Raw genomic sequence first — 16,496 nt, forward strand, 5'->3', positions numbered from 1 at the left:
TTGATTCAGCAGAACAGAAATGTCCGTTATGGTTAACTCAATTTCCCCGGCTGTTATGTATGTTCTTCTATCGTAGTTATACTGTAGAAAAGTTCACGTATTTTTGTGTTTTATCGTTTTTTTTATTGAAATTGAAAAAACCTTCCAAACATACTTGCTTTAAATCAAATCTACTGCCCAATCAAGTTATGCCAAATTGAACGAAATCGATGGTAAGTGGTAGCTAATAAATTAAACTTCCTTTTGGTGCAAAAACATTATCATTTGGTTGCTTTCCAAAGGCATTGAAAATTATCAAAGTTCGATTCTTCGAACGCTTGACACAAAATGGGTTAATGAAATACATTAAACATATAAACATCCGTTCAAATCGTTTCATTCGTTCTTCTTTATCGATCACATTCGATTAATTTCATAGATCGTTAAAACATTCAAACACACTTACTTAATACATCAGTTATGTTTTATTTAACACCCAACATATTCGTTAGGAACAATTTATATGGCAGAACAACGTTTGCCGGGTCAGCTAGTTATACTATAAAACTACTGTATATCATGAAAAAAGACAATTTTATTTATATAGGAGCGCTGAATTAGAGCATTCAAAAAAGTGGGCAAACCATGATCATATTTTCGAAGGGACAAACCAAAATCATTTACCTTATATACTGCTGCACAGAAAACTGTTTCTCTTTTTTTTTTTAATTGGACCATTTTTTTGGCACAATTCCAAAAAATATATATTCCCAATGGACTAATGGAAACGTCTATTCGATATGCCAACATATGATCGAATTATAGGCGATGGAAATCCTTCAGTATATAACATTTTCAATGTTTCGTTTTACACGCCATATTTTAAAGTTTAACGTTAAAAAATATACCCTTCATGTTATAAGACACCCGGAATATGGAATTTGCGAATTGGAGGACTTTCAACACCCCAGTTTACCAAATTATATAAACGAAACTAGTTACGACTATGTCTGTAATCCAGTTGCGGGGATTATTTGTTTTGACTTGGTTAGCTGTTTTTCTCGGCGCATCGGCGTAATTATATTTGCTGAATATAGCGAAACAAACTCATGTATTCAATGCTCATCGTCCGTTGGTCAGTCCCACGGAGTGATGAATTTCAGTTTACACTGGTCGCGCTCTTGATTGATCCTTCCGTAATGATCCTTGGCCCCCGGACAGCTACCTCAGAAGGGTACAGAAGGCGGACCACTTCCAGAGCATAATAAAGTCATCGGGATCATAATCACGCCAGGCGAGGATCAAAGCGTCCCGATTAGCCAGCCAGAGGATCCACTTGATTCTCCATGCAAATCAAAACCGTGGCGCGACCCACGCTGTGAGAAAACGCGGTTATGATAAATGGAAAATTTCTCGCCGAATGCATCCTCCTCCCTGTTCCCATTGTCAGGTGATTTCACCAAGGGGTTTGATTAATGGCTTGTGTAATCGGGACGGACGGAGCTTCTGGGAATTTGTGTTGGCGGCAGCGGCGGCAGCGGCGGTGGCGACTAGTCATCGGACACTTTGTAACGAAGGAGTTCATAAAAAGAGGCCAGCTCGGTGTAGATACCAATTAAGATCGAATTAGCGCACCTTTGATGTTCTAAGTGAGTTTATTACACGGTGCCATAAATCCTTTCCTTCGTTTCGGGAGAAAAAAAAACATTGCTCGATTTTTGATGAGCCAGAATCAAGAACCGGGATTCGGGATGATCTCGTTCTAATGTGTTCGATTTCACACCTGATGGGAATCATCTTGTGGTTTTATGGCTGCTTAATTGGAAGGCGGCGGTTCGCTGGTGGAAGCACCAACGATTGTTTTATTATAGCTGAGAATGTATATCAGTTGTCCTGGATTCAGGACAAAAAATCTCCACTTTACCCACGGTCCATTTTCACAAGTTTGTCCTCTTGTTCCTGGTGAAGTTGAGTGCATTCCATTGGTAAACCTGTTGTCGCCCTCGAGTCTAGCACAGTACCTCCCAGAAGATTTCTCCAGAACAAATATCAATCATCCCGGTTCATTGTCAACAACGCCCAGTCAGTGCTCGTGCTTTTTCTTACGGTAGAACGATACATTCGTTATGCATTCAAAGTGGAACGGGCGCAAAAAGCGGCAAAATTTCTTGATTCACGCTTGATTTGCGTCCTTCTCGTGTCTCTTTGGGCTTCGGACCGAGATGCTGTCCACACCCACTAGTATCACTCATCTGAGTCCGAGTGATGTACCCATTGTTGTCCAGATGTCCACCAGTTTCAACCCCGTCACGGTGATGATCACATAGCCCTCACTCAGCCCTCGGTGGGTGGTTCGAGTCCTCGAAGCCCGAAGGAAGCGTGAAAACAACATTAGCAAAACAATTGGCCGGACAATGGACTCAAAACATAATTAACACGACGACCGGGGACTTTCCTTTGATGATGGTTGTGGTGCTGAGGTGATCATATGTACCATCTGAAATCTGCATCTCGGTTGCTGTCCGAGGGCGAGGATTTATTCGGATGGGAGTGAGGATCAGCAAATTAGTTCAAACAATAGCGCTACACGAATGCTGCATTCTTCGAGGTGTCTTAAGATGGAATGGATCCCTTCGGATCGGAGAAACAAGTAAGTCCCGAACCGTTCCGATATCGCCGAGAGGATCGGAGAAATTAGCCTGGATTAAGACATTCTTGGGCCCGCAAAGAAACAAATCCAACGTCGTCCGAAGCATTCCGAAACCGAAATCAGCCAATATGTATATGCAAAAAGCTTCTTACATCTGCGATCCGAGCGGCTTCGTTTTTAGGGATGCAAAAACGGAGGATCTGGGATAAGTTGTGTGCGCAAAAGTAATTGAAATTTGTGTAATCCGGCTCAACAAAGGGAAAGCCAAATTGGCAGACCGCACTCTTGCGGGTAGCGCACATAATTATGCAACTGGGACGGAATGTTCAAAGGTGAAGAAACATGCGTTTGTGCCTGCGGATTGACCACTGATTGGGGTTACATTATTGGGAAGATGCAGACTTTATTTGTTCGGCGGCTTGGCTACTTTTGTTACACTTTGTTTCCCTATCTCTAAGATCTCAATTTTTTGTTTGTTCTCTCAGCAGGATATGGCGACAAGAAGTTCGAACATTTGTACACGTTTAATTTGAACGCTATCGATTTCCTAGACAAATGTTTAATTTCTCCTAGCCCAAATCAATAACCCTCACAGAGTTGAAAAATGGCGAAACTTCCTTTCTCCGAACAAAAAAAAAATAGAAATAATCAATTCCAAAAATCAATTTACTCCCGCTCCCAACCATAACCAAATTCGGGTCGGGAATAGCATTAGAATCAAGCTTTTCTCCCACATATCTCCCATCGGCGCGGTGAAACATATTAATAAAATGTGTCCTTTCGTCCCTGATCGACAAAAAAGAAAGGCATTCACATTCTCACCCCGTTCGCCACCATTGTTGTCCGGGCTATCGGGGGAGAGAGAGAGAGAAAAAAAAAGAGCGCAGACAATATAAAGCGATCAACCCGATCATCGAACGAACAATGGACCCGAATGAATGCCACAGCGTTTCGATAATAGCGGGGGGTGATTCGCAGCACAATAGGACACAGCAGTGAGCGCAGCAGAAAGGATTGTTTTGTTGTCAAACGCTGCAGTGCGCGAGAGAAAGGACTCTCGTCATCGGGTTTTTGACACATCGTTTTTTTTTTCAATTTCATGTCACAACAAAATCGTAAAAATGTGACATTATTGCGATGCATTAAAACTAGAGCGACCGCTGCGATGGTAACGATTAATAAATGTCGAAAGGTAGATTCGTGTTGCATCAAATGTTTTAAGTGATCCGAATGATCATCTCCTCTTCATTTCAGGTTTTATGAGAATCATCAAATGACTGGTTAATTCGTTGGAAAGATAAACACATAAATTGATAGAATATGCCAATCACAGTCTTAACCGATGCTTCCAACTATGTTTCTCAAGTTTGAAGCAGCTGATGGAATTCTTGCAAAAAGGCTGCTCAACTTCTCAGGTTATAAATTATTCAAGCCAATACTATGTGGAGCGTATCTTTCGGAACAGATGTAGCATTTTGATGAAAACCCGATATGAACATATTAGGCCGAGCGTTGTCACGATAGTGAATGATCGCTTTAAACAAATCAAGGGATGATTTTGGTCAATAGGGAAGCCAGGCGAAAACGACTTATTTTGTATGGTATTTAATCAGCATCTCAAACATGCAGAATCATGTTCAACGACTTTCGGCTTCAGTTCATAGAATCCACAACTTCCTGGATTCTGGGTGAAACTGGGAATTTTGCAGACTCTTCGTGTGTATCACACGACTGTCTTGATCAAATCTTTTTCCGATTCACTATTACAACCTGATAATGTTCGGAACTAAATTCCCCGAGCAACGATATTCTCGAAAACCATTCGTAGTACAAACCAGAGGTCTTCTGGAGTCCGTCGATAACAATGATGTGAAACAAATTATAGTCGATAACCATCAATTAGGCACACAGAGTTTACAAACGAGACGTGGATTTATGAGTATGACACACAATTTACACACTAAGCAAATGTATGGCGCTCGTTCAATGAGCCATGACTGAAAAATACACGTTTTTGTCAGTCGAAAAAGCGATCATGTTTACGGTTTTCAGTTACAGACAGATTCATGTGTATTAATTCGTATAAATGATTCACTGACACATATTCGTGGATTGGCACCAATATAACTCATCGTTGAGCAATGTCAGAATGTTAGTTACCATACAACAGCCATTGAGTTCACAGGTCAAGTTTCCCTCTCCGATTTTTTTGTGCCAAACTAGAATTCTAGTGCATTAGAATTCCATGCAAACACTCGTTTTTCGGCACATAACACGATATATTTAACAGCAATGAAAAGTAGCTGATGCTGCGTTTAAATGGAATACACTGAAATTCTACACCCAAACTAGCGTTGCCGGGAAACATTTCATCAGAGAAAATGCTTTTTCGTGTCCTGATGCGTCAAATGACATCTTTTTCTTTTTTCTTTTTTCATCTCTTTTAGGATTGCATCAAAAAAAAAAGTCCAAACGGTCTTGACGGGGACCGAACCAAGGCCGGCTGGAATGCAAGGCTGTATTACACGACCACGCTATCTACATAACTAAAGGTGTTCCGTAAATCGATGATAATATGACGTCTTATTATGGAATGAATTTGGAAAGTGTTTTCTAAGAGTGAAAATGAGAACATAAAGGAGTTCTATATCCATCTCGGTCTGGGTCGTGTATGTTGCAAAGTATGTTTGTATTTTGTTTCGTTCGCTCATATTGATCTTATATTGATATACTATATACAATATACAAATGCTTACCAGTATTTGAGAGTCATGAAATTTTCTGTTATTTTTAGGCTCATTTAATGTAATGACAAAACATGTGCTAAACATTAATTTTGGGTGTAGTTTCAGTTTGAGATGATTGTGCATGTTCATTAGAGTGCCAATGGATTTTTGGTGACAAGAGTAGCTTCGAATTTTCGGACGAGACTTTCTTAAAAATGTTGATTCCCGCGAAAAAAATACCCTATGAAAAATATCAGCTCAATCGGACTTCATTTAATAGTGTGGCCCTGCCCATCAATGTTTAAGTTTTTTGGAATTCGCAAAATCACAAAAAAAAATTTGATGTCAAATGTCACACAATCGCATGAAACATCGAGATTTACAGTTATCTCGAAAAAAAATTCCATCAAAAATTGACTTTTCGGCACTCTATTTTTTTTTATCTGAAAACACGATTTTTGACAAACAATTTTTTAAATTTTTTTTTTTTTAGATAACAGTATATCTCGACGTTCCTTGGCACTGTAATGTTCATTGTTATAATTATTAAAATGTAAAAAAAAAACCTTAAACAATCGCAGTCGAATTGGCTATGTTCGATCTCTCCGCTGATTCTGCCGATAAATAATGATTCGACGAGTATTTGCAAAAACGTTTCGCGTGTGTTGAAGTGCCACGGACCGGTAGAAACTTGAGATGAAACAAATCTCAAGTTTCACACAAAAATAAGAAAAATATGTTTCAATTAAAAAATGTGGACTCGGCGGTCACACAGGTTGGCGAATAAAACTGTAATCAGAGAAGTGTTTTATTTTCGACAAGGTGGATGTACTTTCATAACACATAAAGGGTGTGTCACATCAAATTGCATCACGGAAAAAACGCTGTAGAAATTCGCCCAGTAGACCGATCCTTTTGAAAATTTTAGACAGTAAAATAAAAACTATTGAACAACTTTTGGCATTTTCTTTTTATTCATACCTCGAGCCCAAGCCCGTATGCTCGCACCTTCCTCTTTACCGCGTCCATAAGGTTCTGTACAACGTCAGGTTGTAGTTTTTTAACAGAAATCCATTTTCTCTTGAAGTCCGCCTCCGATTTGACCACTTTTGGGTTCTTCCGGAGGGCCTGCTTCATAATCGCCCAATATTTCTCTATTGGGCGAAGCTCCGGCGCGTTGGGCGGTTTCATTTCCTTTGGCACGAAGGTGACCCCGTTGGCTTCGTACCACTCTAGCACGTCCTTTGAATATTGGCACGAAGCGAGATCCGGCCAGAAGATGGTCGAGCCCCCGTGCTGCTTCAATAGTGGTAGTAAGCGCTTCTGTAGGCACTCCTTAAGGTAAACCTGCCCGTTTACCGTGCCGGTCATCACGAAGGGGGCGCTCCGCTTTCCGCAAGAGCAGATCGCTTGCCACACCATGTACTTTTTGGCAAACTTGGATAGTTTCTGCTTGCGAATCTCCTCCGGAACGCTGAATTTGTCCTCTGCGGAGAAGAACAACAGGCCCGGCAGCTGACGAAAGTCCGCTTTGACGTAGGTTTCGTCGTCCATTACCAGGCAATGCGGCTTCGTCAGCATTTCGGTGTACAGCTTCCGGGCTCGCGTCTTCCCCACCATGTTTTGCCTTTCGTCGCGGTTAGGAGCCTTCTGAACCGTGTATGTACGCAGGCCCTCCCGCTACTTGGTCCGCTGGACGAATGAACTTGACAAATTCAGCTTATTGGCGACATCCCGGACCGAACTTCTCGGATCACGTCTAAACTACTTAACTACGCGCTTGTGATCTTTTTCACTGACGGAACATCCATTTTTGTCGTTCTTTACCTTCCGGTCGATGGTTAGGCTCTCGAAGTATCGTTTTAGTACTCTGCTGACCGTGGATTGGACGATTCCCAGCATCTTACCGATGTCCCGATGTGACAACTCCGGATTCTCGAAATGAGTGCACAGGATTAATTCACGACGCTCTTTTTCGTTCGACGACATTTTTCCAAATTTACGAAAAATTGACAGTGAAGCATGGCCAACGTGATATATATACTCTTATATCTGATTATAAGCGAAAGCTGAAGATATAATTCCTAAAAATTAAATTTCTACAGCGTTTTTTCCGTGATGCAATTTGATGTGACACACCCTTTATTTGGACAATTAGACAATTGGATAATATTGACGGATTTCGGGCCAACTCGACCAGATGTTGGCATGATCCTCTCAGAACTGAATGAAACTTTCTGAGCGTGAAGACCTTACCTAATTAAGCAACTTGGCACACTTAGTTTTTCGAAAATTCATCAAGACTAACATATGGAATGGGACAAATATTCAAAAAAGAGCACGAGTTCAATTTTCACTCCCGACATTCTTCCAAAAATGGAAGCAAAAGTGACGAACCAACCGAAATGTGTTGAAAGTCACTGTAATCTGTAATGTATCTCAGATTTTGATGAAATGGTAGATAAACATATGCCTTACAACTCTTCCATACATCGCAATTTGTGCATATTTAAGTTTTTCTAACAAAATCTTTTTTCAAGATTTTTTATCGTAAATTTTCTTTTTTTTTTTTTTTGTGTACAGTTCTAGAAAAAATCTATAACAGGAAGAAATGGATTTATCGTGACCCTTGGGTGCTAAAGTACAGTGTTCAGCTTGTTTTTGTAGTCGAATACAATATGTTTCAATTCAGAGAGCAACGACAGCTCTCAAACAATAGCCATCTGCCAAAAATCTGTTGATCGGTCGGTCTGGTACCGAATAGTTGTTGTAGATTTAGGTATCTATTAAGAGTCACTGTAAGTCACTGTAGATATGTGATTGTGAATGGATTGTATAGATACCTAAAGGATGAATAAAATGACTCTGCAGTTGTTTGAAAATTACCAGTGGTGAACGGTAGTAAATGTATAGTGGCGGAATAGGAATAGAATTATTTTGTTTCTGTGCAATCATCAGCAGCAACAATGAAAAGTGTGACATTATTCAGCAACATGAGTCAAGCCGTGATTTGCAAATACAGTAGTGGTATTAATCCCTTCCCGTATTATTTAATACGACACAAATCAAGTGATTTCACTACTCTGCAGAGGGTTCTAGCGCACTATGTTATGCAAGTACAACAAGATTGAGACTCGTTGTTGTACAAGAAAGGGTTAACAACCCCAAGTGTAACCATAATAAACTACGTCGGTTAACATCAACAGCAATGGAGAAAATACGTTTACTGGGATATAAAATATTATTGAAGATTCACAAGCCGTAGGACTTACCATTGTCAAGAAAAAAAATATTAAAAAAGTGATCAAAAATATTTAGCCCATTCCATATGTTAGTCAAGATAATTTTACGGAAAACTAAGTATGCCAAGTTGCTTAATTAGGTAATGTCTTCACGCCCAGAAAATTTCATTGGGTTCTGAGAGGGTCATGCCATTCCCATAGACGAGTTGCCGCGAAATCCGTCATCAAAAATTGGCCACACGAGAGTCGGTTTCCCCATGTTATACGATATGCACACTTTCGCTCTGTCTGCCAAGTTTAACTTCTTTTAATCAAAATAATGTAATAAATAGTGTAAAACAAAGTGATTTCGGTTTGAAATATCGGAAAGAATCGGTCACATTCCACGTTCTATTTGACGCAAAATTAGTCGAAGAACTGTCGATTCAGTCCATTTCCAAAAGTTTTTATACTTTCTACCTGCACTTCCTACCACCGAAAAATTAAAATTTTCACCACCATATGAGTAATTCAAATAGCTTCAAGCAGCTTTATTGATTCATAGCCCATCTTCAAATTCGAAAAATCGAAGTTTTAAGCTCTATGTAACGTCCCTTTATAGCTGAAAATGGAACGATCTTTATAAAAAATCTGTAAATTTTTTGCAAAAGCAAAAAAAAATCTGCGATTACGGTACCTTGGTTTAAAAAAAATCTGCACAACACATCACATCAATTGTTTGATTTTACATTTTTATCACTGTCCTGCTATTGTAGTCCATACTACTGGTATTTGGACTGCATGCTTTATGATCTTATGGTATATTGCAATACATATGACGTTTTGATTGCTGATACTTTACTCTAGATAGAACAATCAATATGCAAAAAAAAAAAAATTAAAAAAGGTATATTCTGGCAAAAATATGCTTAAAGACAAACGGGTCCTTCAGTACAATACAGTACAATTCAGAAAGAGGCCAGCGAGAAATGTTTGACTAGCAATAGACAAAACTGTCAATGACGTATTTCGTCAGTTTTCCTTGACTGAAGCATGAATTTTCACAAAACAGCGAGCCCACAATATCGAAAAAGTAATTTGCTCTTTTCTTAAATATATAAACGACATAATTAATAAGGCGATTCACACTTGTTATACAGGTCGGACTCAATTATATACAGACTCGATTATATGTGATTCGATTATATACAATTTTGGACTTGGTTTTTTTTTATATTTCAAATATGACTTATTTCAAGAAAAAAATGTAACCTTTCAACGTTAAGGTGTCATTTAATGTGGGGTAAAAATACAGTGTACAGTGGGGTAAAAATTGTGATATTTAAAGATTTTGCTTGAATTTTCACCGGGAATTGTTTATATCGATATTGCAGTCAAATTAAGAAAGATAGAAGTTGGGTGTCTAAGAAAAAATTGAAGAGCGGCTAAAGAGCTTCAATTTAATTGATAGAAACAATCTAGTTTAATATAAATTTATAGGATGAAATTAATAATAACACATTAAAATTATTAACTTTTAAGTTTTTCACTTCCAAAATGTTATTAAAATTCACTAATTTAGATGTTCCACTACTATATCCTGTACTAAATTTTCTCATCTTTCAAATGAAAGTAACGAAATCGACTTCCGTAGCGCACTTTGTAATGTAGAGACAGTTTGAGGCAACAGAGTACGATACAAAAAAAAAGTTCCATAACTATGTCATTGTTGATATTCAAACATATGCGTAGAAGGATTTTTTTCATCAAACATGATCGTCTATTCTCCTGAGAGAACATGGATAAATTTATTTTTTTCATGTGAGAAAGATGTTTTCTGACTATAAGGGGATGAATCAAAAATCAAATTCCTCTTTATATTCAAAAAACGAAAAACATATGCAAAAAGAAAACCAACAAAAAAAATTTCACTCGAGTATATACAGGATTCGATTATATACAGTGAGAAGAAAACAGAAACTGTATATAATCGAGTCCGCGCTGTAAAGCTGGAGTCCGCGCTGAAAAAAGGTCTTTATGGTTAATAAAGGGCCTGGCCGGGTAAGGGAGTAAAAAGTGCCCCCAAACCAAATCACTAGCTGTATGGCAAATATTGTAAAGAATATTAAATAAGAAATTTTGGCGATTTATTTGAACCCCTATGTGGTTTGACGTAGGATCTATAGTGAAAAACGTACTTTTTCGTTTATTTCACGCCATCCTCAAAAGATCCGAGATAAAAATTTGAAAAAAATACTGAATGTGCATCTTACTACGGTGTATCAAAAAAAAATATAAAAAAAAATTCATCAAAAAATTTTGTACTAAAAAAATATTGAAATTTTGACACTTTTTTTTTGGGTTTAGAGATTCAGTACTACTCTAATTCATATTTAAATGTGTTTCTACGTCTTTTCTAAATATGTGTGATTTTTTTCAGATTTTTTTTCAGTGTTGCGCGGTACAAAATTTTTTTTTTATATTTCCAAAGAGTCTGGCTAGGTAAAGGAGTAAAAAGTCCCCCTAACCAAATCACCAGCTGTATGGCAAATATTGTATAGGATATTAAATAAGAAATTTTGGAGGTTTATTTGAACCCCTATGTGGTTTAACATAGGATCTATAGTGAAAAACGTACTTTTTCGTTTATTTCACGCCATCCTCAACAGATCCGAGATAAAAATTTAAAAAAAATACTGAATGTGCATCTTACTACGGTGTATCAAGAAAAAATACAAAAAAAAATAATCAAAAATTTTAGTACTAAAAAAAATATTGAAATTTTGAAAAAAAAATTTTTGGGATTTAGAGATTCAATACTACTCTAATTCATATTTAAATGTGCTCCTACGGCTTTTCTAGATTGATAAATATCTTCAAACTATTTTCTCATCTAATAATAAAAAAAAAATAAATACACAGTACAAAAAATTGTTATAGAATTTGTGGCATTTCGAAATTTTGAAAAAAAAAATAACTTTGAGACTCACATCTGCTCAAATTCGTTCGTACGTGTCTTTGTTTTACATGTGGCGTAATTTTTCCTGAATTTTCAATAGCATTGCGGCGCACAATAATAATTTTCTTCATCGTCTGCATATTTTTTTTTTTGAAATCGATTATTTTATTGTATTCGTGTTTTCAATTGTAAGATTAAAATATTAAAAAAAGCAAATCGGATTTTTTTTATTAAAAAAAGCAAATCGGATCGGAGGTGTTCTTCTCATTAATCCGAATGATCTTTCCACAAGGACTTTATTTTTTTCTCACAGAGCTCTATCATAGTAATGAATTTGGTAAACCTTCTAAATACAATGTAAAGATAATCTCATATATTTTAGGATACGAGAAAAAAAGTTGTACAGCGCAATGCTCTAAATACACCGACAAAATTTAGACATATGAAAAAAAAAAATTAAAAAATATTAGAGCATTATTGGGGCTCTAAATTCAAAATAAATTAAAAATGCAAAAAAAACAATTTTTTTTTCGCGCAACCCTCTTTAAATTCAAGAAAGAATTACGCTACATGTGGAAAAAACAACACATACGAACGCATTTAAATAAAAATTAGAGTAAAATTGGGCCTCAGAGTAATATTTTTTTAAAAATTTCGAAAATATATTTACTTTTTTTTTTTGTACCGCGAAAAGCACTCTAAACTTTCGGAAAAAAATCACATATACCTAAAATAGACGTAGGAAGAAATTTGAATACAAACTAGAGTAGTACTGAATCAAAATTTAAAAAAAATTAAAATTTAATATAAAATAAAGATAAAAATGAATTTAAAAATTTTTTTAGTGATTTTCTGATGAAAAAATTGTTTGAAAATATTGATCGATACACCTAAGTAAGATGGACTTTCAGTTTTTTTTTCATATTGTTGTCTCAAAACTATTGAGAATGACGTGAAAAAAACGAAAAGGTGCCTTTTTCACCATAGATCATATGGTGTACCATATAAGGACTCAAATATATGGTACTATTGCCAAAATGTTTTATTTAGTACCTTATACAATATTTCCCATACAGCTGGTGATTTGGTTTGGGGGACTTTTTACTCCCTTACATAGCCAGATTATTTGGAAATATATAAAAAATGTTTTTTGGTACAGCGCAACACTGAAAAAAATCTGAAAAAAATCACACATATGTAGAAAAGCCGTAGAAACACATTCAAATATGAATTAGAGTAGTACTGAATCTCTAAATCCAAAAAAAAAATTTTCAAAATTTCAATATTTTTTTTAGTACTAAAATTTTTGACGAATTTTTTTTTTATATTTTTTCTTGATACACCGTAGTAAGATGCACATTCAGTATTTTTTTTCAAATTTTTATCTCGAATCTTTTGAGGATGGCGTGAAATAAACGAAAAAGTATGTTTTTCACTATACATCCTACGTCAAACCACATAGGGGTTCAAATAAACCGCCAAAATTTCTTAATTAATATCCTATACAATATTTGCCGTTTGGAGGCACTTTTTACTCCCTTACCCGGCCAGGCCCTTTTTGCCTGTCGAGTGTCAGTGAATATCATTTCATTTTTTTTCAATTTTCGATGAGTGATGCAATGTTGCCAACTATCAAACAAGATGCTTTATAACTTGATCTTATCTAAACCAGTGGTAGATGCCTGGCCCGGATAGCTCAGTCGGTAGAGCGTTGGACTTTTAATCCAACGGTCTAGGGTTCAAGTCCCTATTCGGGCGATCATGACTTTTTTTTGCACACATCATAAACGGCCAAGAAGCTGAATCTTCTTTCGAGACTCTGTTCTCTCGCACCACGATCACAATCTCTTTCCAACGAAATCGTTCGAAAATCTAATCAGAAACACTTCATGAGGTTGTTTCCCCAATAAAGAACTGTGCTGTCTTCTTACAGACTCCGCCATGAAGAGCGAAAGAAAAATTGGCCCAAATTAATTATTCATATACAAAAGTGATTCATTGCGTGTTTGATGAAGCACCCGGTCGCGACACCAGCCAGTCCGGACCAGCACCAAGGTTCGGTGTTCAGAACAAATTACTAATCGACGCCTAAGTTAACGCCTTTTCCAAATAATACTCGGCCGCAATTTTCCGATCGTGTTTTGCATAATAATTGAATCTTTCCCATTCAACGTTTATTTTGTTATTTTTCTTGCTCCGTTCAAATTTTATGTGTTTACGTTGGCGCGAGGTTTGTTTTCCTGGGCCAGAAAATTAATTGATACCAGTTGGACCTGCCGGAGGTTAGTTTATTGAAACTGATTGATGCTGTCTCATATTTGATTAATCACATCCCATTTGCATCCATCTTGCGAATCGGCCAGGTTAAGGCACTTTGTTATCGTTTCATATCTCCTTGCTGTAAGAGAGATGAAAAAAAAGTGACGCAAAACGAATGCTGCCCAGGGCAAGAGACACTTTCGAGGCGATTAGCTTTCATCGCTGGAGAATTCGACGAAACAGTTATCCCGTCTAATCCTTCACTAATCTTCGGGTGTGAAGTTCACGCTGCGTCAGGACCTCCGCCTGAGGGACGAGAGTTCTCACGTTACGATATGTCCCTCGCAGAAGAAAGTCGTTAGCGGGCATCGTATGTCGAAAATCTATCACTTTTTCTTTTCTCCGGGACCAAGCGATGATCTGACGCTCGGAGGGCAAGTGGCACATGTCAAGTTACACGATGGGCACACGTTCCCGAAAATTGCATAATGTTTTCAAGTCCTCCATTTCTCCGTTGGTGATTTCCGAAGTGGATATGATGCACCCCTGCCTCATTGATACCTTCCATCTGTTTTGTTACAATTTATTACTAACCCAGATTTAAGAAACACCAATTGCGTTTCGTCGAAATGTGATACTTTAATCAATCGAAATGAATCGAACAGCTCACCGAGCACCAATCATTTCAGACGAATTAAATTGATACATTTTCTGTATCTCTATTCCTCGGCACACATACACACACTTACGACATCCAATCTGTTCCTGCAAACTTCCGAAAATTGCACCTTTTCCACCAAAAGTGAACGAAAATCGAGAAAAAAATTGGCTCGTCCCATTTCTGAGACACGTACATCTGGACTTCCCGTTTCCCTATGTGTTTTCCTGGCGGAGCGCAGGATGGGAAGCTGAAAAAAAACTGTTGTTTGCGTATTCGCCCATCCCGAAATAAGCGCGCGGCGGCGGCGCGCGTTCCCAGAAGAAAGGATCAGGTTGCTCTGCTGCTGTTCAGCTGGGTGCAACGATGCAAAAGCTGCAATTGGCTGCTGCGAAGACGACAACGACGACGACGACGACGACGACTCCTGGCAAGGAAGACTTCATCAAAAGGATACATACATACGGGTATATGTGTTTACGTATGCTGATGGGTGCGCTGCATATGCCAATTGGTTCACTTCTTGTCTCGCTCCTCGCTCCTCGGATTTGGATTTGGTAGATTTTCGCATTGTGGGCTAATGTTTTTGGTTCTTTTTTTCTTTATTTGCATCGCCAGGTGTAAGCGTTGGCCTTTTGCCAGTCGGCAGTTCACTGTACGAAGGCTGCTGCATTCTGGTGGATTTACTTTTTCTGATTGGAATTAGAAAAACTGACGGCTGTTCGAGGTATAAATAACTGAATCGGGATCTGATTTGAATGGGTCTCTCCATTCGAGCAGTTCTAAGGGGGTTTTTGTTACAGTTTTGTGTTACATCCTTGGTGAAATGGACACATTCGGTAGTGGAGTTCATTGCTTTACCACCCAGAATGGACCGCAATTTGCGGATACTAATCGAACTGTAGTTATCAAATTAATTAAGGCCAACCAACATAGCGATAATTGCTAATGTCTATATCAGTTTTCTCAATCGTGACTACGAAACACGATTTTCATTATATGAAACTTGTAATATCTCTAGAACGGTTAGACTTAGGATAAACCGTTGTATAAAGTTTTCTTGTAGATTCCATTTCTATATTACTTTTCATGAATGGTTACGATTTCGCAAAATATTGAAATTAATTAATTAATTACATTTTAAAAAATGCATATTAGTGAGTCCGACGCGGCACCACAAAACACCGATATGTATAAATATTAGATGAAAAAAGGTTAAAAATATCATGAATAAAAGATATGAAAGTTATTGATATTAAATTCAATTTTTCGGTATTATTTTCACGAGATATTTTTGATAAATAGTTCATTGATTTTTCAAAAAACCTTGTTGTACAATATATTTTAATCGAACATCGAGATTTCAAGTTACGATTTCTTTAAAAAAAAAGAAGATCAATGATTTTTTGACTATATATTAATCAGTCGTAATTAAAATTAGACAAATGGTATCGAAAATTGTGATTTTAGATTGCCACCTCATGTAGAGGGTTTCAAAAAAATCTTAAAGGTCGTGTCAAAGTCGGTTATTTTTCGGTTTATTTGGCGTGGAAATGCATTATATTGACACCTTTGCGAGTACAATCAACTGAGCATGCTGAAGCCTAGCTGAAGAAGCCATGAAAAAAGTAGTATAAAAGTATTGAATCTACTTGAAATGTTTTATAAAAACTCGTTATATTTCGAGAACGATTAGTCCTATAATCTTTTAATATTGTTTTCTAAAATGTTTATAATTTCGCAGAGTATTGAAATGTATTAAATAAATAAAAATTTCCTCATTTTGGTGAATACGAGAAGGCATCACTGTACGTTAGACTTGTTACTAATAAAAATTCATAAAAAAATAACGAAAGGAACATGTTTTGAGTTATATTTTAAATAATAATTTTTGAATAATAAATCTAATTTTCTTGTATGATTAATGATGCATTTATAATACAGTCATTCCATGCCAAACCGATATAGTGGTTCTCAGATTTTCGTGAAAAGTGGTAATTTTGTTCTTTATCAGAAAACATTAGACTCGTATTTTTTATTTTTT

At 37.0% G+C, this 16,496-nt stretch overlaps 1 non-coding gene across 1 annotated transcript; it reads left to right on the plus strand.

The window, feature by feature from the left end:
- The first annotated feature begins 13,220 nt into the window (after positions 1-13,220).
- On the plus strand, positions 13,221-13,293 carry Trnak-uuu (transfer RNA lysine (anticodon UUU)). The gene has a single exon. It is a non-coding gene; the product is annotated as a tRNA-Lys (tRNA).
- The last annotated feature ends 3,203 nt before the right edge of the window (positions 13,294-16,496 follow it).

Source organism: Toxorhynchites rutilus, chromosome 1 (genome assembly GCF_029784135.1).
Source record: "Toxorhynchites rutilus septentrionalis strain SRP chromosome 1, ASM2978413v1, whole genome shotgun sequence".
NCBI classification, from domain to species: domain Eukaryota; kingdom Metazoa; phylum Arthropoda; class Insecta; order Diptera; family Culicidae; genus Toxorhynchites; species Toxorhynchites rutilus.